The 8294-nt window shown below is 25.9% G+C and overlaps 1 pseudogene; it reads right to left on the bottom strand.

Moving 5' to 3' along the window:
• Nucleotides 1-523: 523 nt before the first annotated feature.
• LOC107472475 (laccase-4-like) lies at nucleotides 524-7511 on the bottom strand (annotated as a pseudogene).
• Between the last annotated feature and the right edge of the window lie 783 nt (nucleotides 7512-8294).

Raw genomic sequence — 8294 nt, 5'->3', positions numbered from 1 at the left:
AAGCGCCACTATAATCCGTCATATTTTCACTTTATTATGTTTTCAATTAATATGTAATCTCTGTCTTGTTCAAAAAACTTCCTATTTCTTTCTAAAGCATTGCTTTCAATTATACTTGCAAGTAGATACCTAATTGCCTAATTATTATAAGAATTTAACTTTGATGTAATTATACCGTAAAATATTTTATATAATTATGTAATTATATTTATTTTTTTACAATCATTCATGTAGTCAATAAAAATAATAGTTATTTTTTATGATGTGTCGTTACATGATTAAATATATGTGTAAAATAAAGTTACGTTATTCTGATAGTGCATTAAAATTAAATTTTTATTATAAATTAAATGAACTTCTAAGACAACAAGCAAGGCAAGGAGTTCAAAATTAAACGGAAATATTTGATAAAAAAAATTAACAAGAATTTATTTTATTTAGTATCAATTAATTATTACTTGTTATTTTTTCTTCTCTTTATAACATTATCGAAATCAAAATCCTTTCAATTTTAAATGAGTAATTGCGCATATAACAAAAAATATTATTCAGAAAGAGCTAGAAAGATGAGAATACAAAAAACAATACAACATATATATAATGAAAAAGAAAAGAGTGAAGACATTTGAACTAGTCTTATTTAGTCACATCTATCTTCACCTTTTAACACTCCATTAAAACCTTGTTATATTAGCCTAATAGCCTTGGTGGTTCCTTTGTTTTTGGCATCTCTATCTATATAATTTTCTTGATATAGAGTGTTAATGGCACTATTGTAGAATTCTCATCAACACTTGGGAAGATCACTTGGAGGTGGTAACAAAGATTCATTTGGTCCTTTTCCATTATCCACAACAAATGCCATTTTCAGTCCCCATGTTGTATGTATTTCCAAATGGCAATGCATAAACCAGACACCTAAAATGAAAAAAGAAAGAAAAAATCATGTATTGTTTAGAAAAAGGTAGTTGTTATCCAAATAAATCATTATATTCTTATTTTTTTAATAGAATAAAATCTTTTATACAACTATTTAATCGTATAATATCATTTAAATATCAATATTTTCTATTGTTTTTCAATTTAATTTTGATATAAAATCTTTCATGTATTCATCTAATCATATAATATCATTTAAATATCACTATTCAACTCTAATATATTAGCAAATTTGTAAGACTTATGAGACTCATTTAAATTAACATAAAAAAAAGTAGGTTGAAATTATTTTTGTTGTTTTTGTAATAAAATATGTAAAATTTTGATTGTTGTTTTTCTTTTTTTTTTAAACCTAGAAAATTTACGAAATTTGATTTTAGTCCTACTATTTGTTTATTACGTTAAATGTTAACGTGACAAATTAAATACTAAAGAGCCATGTATTTTGTCACACTAGTGTTTAATGAAACAACCTAATGGCTAAAACTAAAGTTTAAAATATTACATTTTATATCCATCAAGTGATCAAACCTAGAGTGATCATAAAATAATGTAAACTAATTTTGCATTCATTAAAAATGGAATAATTTAACAAAATTATCGAAAATAGATAATTTATTAGATAGTTTTTTCAAACATACACTTTGTATAATTTTATCCGAAAACTCAAAACTTGATGGTATCAAATTAATTTATATTTTTCATAGTTAAAATTATTAGTACTTTAATTTTTCAAGGTAAAATATAGTATTTACATGTAATTTTTTTTGTGCAAAACCGATAATTAAAAATAGTTAAATAAAAATTTAATAAAATTTATTAAATTTTTATTTAACTATTTTTAATTATTAATTTTACATTTGAATAATTGCACGTGAATTTTCACTTTTATTACTGTAATAGTTCATATTTTTACCTGGATTATCAGCTCTGAACCTTATGGCAACCCAGCCTCCAGAGGGAACACCAACCGTGTTTCTCTCCACAGGATCCACAAGATTAAACTTCTTAGTATCTTTATTAGGGTTGAAATTCCCTTTCCCCTTTCCAACCACAAAGAAATTGAATCCATGGAGATGAATTGGATGATTCTCAGGTGTTATCATCCCAGTATCTTGCAACACTAACTGAACCGTAGAGTTGTAACCAATCCTATAAACTCTTGTCCCTTTTGTGGTTCTCAAATTCGTTACTTGTGACCCTGTGAAGTTGAATAGTGCTGGAGGATTTGCTGGAAAATCATCTGTGAAAACTCCTTTGATGTTGAAGAACTTTGCTTGAAGAAGAGAAATCTTTGACATCACGAAAGTCACGTTGTTGATGTCTGCTACCAATCTGGTTCCGTTTACGCAGGTGGCGCAAGGTGCGATACCGAGGCCGACGGTGAACAGCAGGTTATGGTCAATCTTTAAAGGGACTCTCGCCGGATATTCTTTAGAGTTTAAGCTTCTTAAAGATTCCGTAAAAGCGGTGGAAACTGCCGTGGCATTTGTCGGAGGTAAGGAAGTCAGTGTTGTGATGGTTGACGCAAGGGTACCTGTACAAATTGTTAGAGATATAATTATTTGTAGGTAGAAACTCAGGTGCAATCGACTTTACGTAAAGTTGATAGTTGAGAGCCGTTAAATAAAAATTTAGTCAAATTAGTCAAATTATCTAACGACTTTCAGCTATCAACTTCATATAAAGTCGACTGGACCTAATTTTCACCTTATTCGTATGAATGATAACAATGTTAAAAATTTAAAAAGGACAGGGATTTTGTTAGGGTAATTATGATTATAGATTTAGTTGGATGGAATGATGAATTTCAAGTGAGAATTATAATTGTTAATTTATGATTTTGAGGAACAAGAAGGACTATTGATCAGCACCAACAACTAGCTATTTTGGATTAATATTTAACGTAAAATGTATTTAATCTTCATAATCGTAAGAGAAATTAAAGTTAAGATATAATAATTCATGTTATATATTCTTTATAAATTTGTATATAAATTCTACATAATATGAATGTAAATTATAATGGTTCAAACATTCCAAGTGTATACATGTAGAGAGAAATTGATAAATTGTTATAAATTTAGTGTAATGGTCAACTATTGACTGAACTTACAAATTATACATAATTTATGTGTATGTGCATGCATGTGAGTAAAATACTTGATAGAAAATATCAAAAGTTTAGTATATTGATGAATGAAAATTAAAAACTAAAATACCTTGATAATGTAACGTGGCAATGGCGGTTCTGTTGTCAATAGGGATGGGGGCGTCCATAAAAGGAGAGGCTGCAAGTAAGAAATTGCCGGTCTTGTGGTTGGCTTTTAGAAGAACATTTGTGGTTTGGCCGGGTGCTATAACAATAGTGTTTGTGTTGAATGGTTTTATGTACGTGGCATCAACCTCAATCACAGTGAGTTTGTGCCCTGCTACTTTGAAGAAGAGCTCTTCATTCAGCGCACCATTTATGATTCTTAGCAAATAACTCTCTCCTGCTTTCACTTTCACTGTTAACCGTGCTGCACAACAAATTAAATAAAAACATTAAAAATAATTAAAAAATTAATTATATTTTGATACCAAATAAATATCAAAATATCTTATATTTCATATATATATATATATTATGTCTCTATGTTTAATAAGAATTTAAAATTCGTATGTTCTATATCATGTAGTATCTCGTATCCATATCAATGTCTGTACATCATATGTATAATCTTAATACAAAATTTTTATGATTTTGATTTTGATGTATTCACAATAAAAATGTAAATATTTTATATAATTGTTTAATTATATCTATTATTTTTAAATAACTATTTATATAATCAATATAAAAAATAAATTTTTTTATTAAAATATTATTATGTAATTGAATATATATATATATATATATATTAATTTTTAATCAGATCGTTATAATTTAATATATTTTTAATTTAATCCCTAAAATTTAAAATTTTTTTTAATCAAAACTCTATAATTAAAGTACCATATATTGAGAAAAAATTGACATGGTATAGGAATTTGATTAGAAATGTTTAAATTATATGATTGAAAACTTTTGTATAATAATATAAAGACTCGAATACAAGATTTCAAATTATAAAGATAAAAAAATCTAAATATTAATTAAACCTTATAAAATATTCAAAAGAATAAAGTATATTTTTTATCTTTAAAGTTTGTCAAAAATTTAAAAATATTTCTAAATTTTATTTTATTTTAATTTTGTTCTTAAATTTTTTAATTTACATTTGACAACTAAATTTTTAGAAAATTTAGGACTAATCCAGCAATAATGTATAACAATTATGTCTAATTCACTTGTATTAAAGGTTGTTTCTGTAAAATTATTGTTGAATTAATTTTAAATTTTTTAAAAAATTAACTGTTAGAAATATATTTGATAGTTGATACAAATAAAAAGCTTTTAAGACAAAATTAAAATAAAATAAAATTTAAAAATATTTTTAAAATTTTTAACAAACTTTAAAGACAACAAATATATCTTACTCTATTATTAAACTTACTCAATATGATAACTTGTTCCCTATTAGGTTTGGGAAATGGGTAAGGAACTCCAAGCTTGGGCAAGATAACAAGGGCACCATGAACAGTGGCCCTAAGCCATAGGATATGTGAATGCCACCATAGTGTGCCTCTCTGGCCTGTGAGTGTGAAGTTATAAACATAGGCTTGGCCCGGTTCAATTGGGCATTGAGTGATGTATGCTGGCCCATCAGCCCAACCTGTTCTCAGTTGTTTCACCCCATGCCTGTTTACTTTTAATTTTGTCCTTTTTTTATTTTTGTTTCTAATGTTATTTTGTTTTTTTAGGTAGCGTTTGTTTTGAAATACTAAAATTAGAAAATTGAAACTCAGTATTATATTTATTAGTTTAGAGACTGATATTAAAATTTTTGTCTCTATTTTAATCTCTATCTCTTAGTTTCTATCTCTCAATCTCAGTCTTTCTGTCTCTATTTTTCTACCAAACACTACTTTAAATACTAACTAGTATGTTAAATATTGCCATAAATTTTTATATCAATAAGTCCCTTCAACATTTAACAAAAGAGTACAACTAAAGAACTAACTGTTTATCAAATCAATGTCAGTTAACAGTTATTTTTTTTAAATTTTATTTTTAACTCATATTAATATTTAAATGAATATTCAACTGTATAATAAAAAAATATCCAAAATTATACTAAAAAGAATATTCAAAAATGAAATAGAATATTCAAAGTTAGTGGTGATTTTGTTGAAAGCCATGAGAGAGATGAATATATGAATCTGAAATTGAAATGAGATCTTAATAAGTATGGATAAAAAAATATTAGTAAAAAAAAGTTATTTAAAAAAATTAATAATAAAGAAATAGCACCCTGTACTTTTTCTTAACAAAATAAATTTTATTAACTGAAAAAAAAAATTTAAGATTAAAATCACAAAAAATACAAAATCAACAATTACATACTTTATCAAAATCAAAATCTTATTTAATCCTTGTTAAATAAAAAAACTAGAATAAAAAAGTAGTAGAAAAAAGAAGGATATTATTTAGAATGATAAAAAAAACACTATAACACTAATTAGTACTTACCAATGGATGCTAAGATTGTATTTGACATGGTTGACCACCTTAACAAGAACAGTGTCATCTTCCCTGGCATATAACAGTGTCATCTTCCCTAGTATATATGGTGGGACCTGGGAACTTTCCGTTTACAGTCACAATAGGCTTTGTTGAGCACAACTTTGTAGCATTCTTCATAACCACCTATTACACATTTCATTAACCAATTAATTAATCAAAAATGATAGGGAGCCAGCTGTTTTTAGTAATTTTGATTATTATTCATTCAATATAAATATTAAATTATTTTTAATAAATAAATATTATTAATTTATACGTGTAAATTTTTAAAGATATGAGTGTAAATTATATTAATTCATGTATACAAATCTTAATAAATATAGATTTAAATAATATTTTTTTTATATGCAAATACCTGCAAATATTGGTATAAATCATTGCTAATTAAATATTAACCTAAAATAATAATATTTATTGGTCACGTACTATTAGTGTTAATTAATTTCCATCATATAGGAATATGAGGAGTTATTTCTTCAAAAATAATAACAAAAATGTATAACTAACTAACTAACTGCAGCATGCATGTACCAAATTTTTTAAGTTCCTTGCCTTGCTCAACAATTTCACCATCACTTGGCTGTTTAATTTCGTCAAGGCACACATGTTTTTGGTAAGGCCCAATGTAACATGCCCAATTGAACAAATTGTATGTTTGATTAATTAACCAAAATATTATATACATAAAACATTATAACAGTGAATCATTTTTCACCCCCATGGAATCAAATGTTATATATTCCTATCTAAGTAACTAGGTACTTTCCTATTTTCTACTTTTATGTGTTTTATTGAAGCTATAAAACAACTGAATTAAGAAAAGAAGTTATGATTAAGCAAAAGGAAGCTTGCCGCCCCTAAAGAAGTTATATCACTACTTTTTGTTGATGTATTTAGAAACAGGGGCTATCATTGATGGGTCAAGACTCAAGGGATATGCATTTAAAGCCTTAATTTATTTTCTTAATTCTTCTTTTAATATTTAAATAGATAAAAATTTAAATATATATTATTTTTTGAAAACATAAAAGATAACAAAATTGAAAACTTTTTTATTTAGAAATTAAGCGAATAAATTAAGATTCTTTATCATTTTTCATATTTAAAATATAATATAAAATGATAGATATATAATTCAATGATTGACATAGGAAAAAAACAAAATGCTTAAGACATTGACATGGATAATTACTAGTATAGTAGTATGATAATGGGAAGTTGAGTAATAAAAGGATTTATTAGTTTGTTATTTTTTATAAACAAGAAAAGTATTTGTTACAATGACAGCGGTCAAATCTTTTTACCCATACTGTGTGTATATATATATTTGCATGCATACAAGAAAAAATATTATTAGATTAATTACTAAAGTGGTAATAATAATAATTGAAAGATTGAGTAAAGTGACAAATAAACTTCTGGAGATTTATATTTCGGACAAATTAATCCTTAAAAAAAATAATAACAAATTTTTTTAAGATAGAAAATGTAAACACAATATCTTCAAATTAGTCCCTATGATTAGGATAGGAGATTTTAATTCAAACTAACCTGTCTGCATTTATTATCCTAAAAGACTTTATTGATTTTTTTTTTCAAAGATTAATCTATTCGAAATATAAATTCGTAATAATTTGTTTTTCACATTATTCTAAATCAAAACTAAAATCTATTCAAATAAGTTGAAATGCAATGCAGCTACCTACATTGAACTTGTAGTGGCGAACCATGGCTTCTACTGATGATAGTGGAAGCATGCATATCGCTAGAAGTAGCATGGTTCGAATTCCGAATACCGCCGCCGCCGTCACCATAGCCACCCCCTTTGGAGAGTAATAATAATCTACAAGTACTTAAGATTCCAAATTCTTTGGTAGCTATGTATATTTTGATATGTTCTTCCCTAGAATATAATGCAATGCAAGACTAAACATGAAGGACAACCTTATATAAAGGTGTACACATATTGATACACATTGCTACAATGTCCTTTTAATTAGTTGGTTGAAGGAATACTTAAGAGGTAAGTTGTATATACATTGTAAAGTATAAATTAATCCAAAACAACAAAACCCAAAAGATGAGGACCATAAAAGTTCTGTTATATTTTTTACTTGTGTATCACATAAAGTAGTTATATCCATCAAACTAGGACACTTTTTGAAGCTAAGCTAGTATGTGTTTTGGGGTTATGATATGTGTCTATTTTCTTTTACTTTGGTCCACCTTCATATATGGTAAAGTACAACGATCTTCAAGCCACCAATATACGATATTATCCATTATTATATTGGTGAAATAATTAATGTATATGTATATTCAACGACAAAAATGTTTGATAATAAAAAAAATTAGGATTTGTCTTATTTAATTTTTATTAATTGCGGTAATTCTGTTTTTTTTTTGTTTCTCTAACATATTACATCATTATATATGTATTTTTATTGCTATAAAAAACATTGCCATTAGAACGTTATTAATTATTTGTTTAGAAATTAACCAATTTAAGTTGGTTGAATTATTAATTCATTTAATTTGATCACTTAAGCATATATTGGATGTTTACATTCCGCTTTATTTATGCAGTTATTTATTCGCGAACGAAAAACTCTTGAATAAAATTTAGATTTAAGGTGGATTAATTTTTAACCTAAAAAAATAATTTGCCCTATTAGCTTTTAGTGAA

The sequence above is a fragment of the Arachis duranensis genome, chromosome 1, assembly GCF_000817695.3.
Source record: "Arachis duranensis cultivar V14167 chromosome 1, aradu.V14167.gnm2.J7QH, whole genome shotgun sequence".
NCBI classification, from domain to species: domain Eukaryota; kingdom Viridiplantae; phylum Streptophyta; class Magnoliopsida; order Fabales; family Fabaceae; genus Arachis; species Arachis duranensis.
This window is presented reverse-complemented; position numbering and strand designations above follow the sequence as displayed.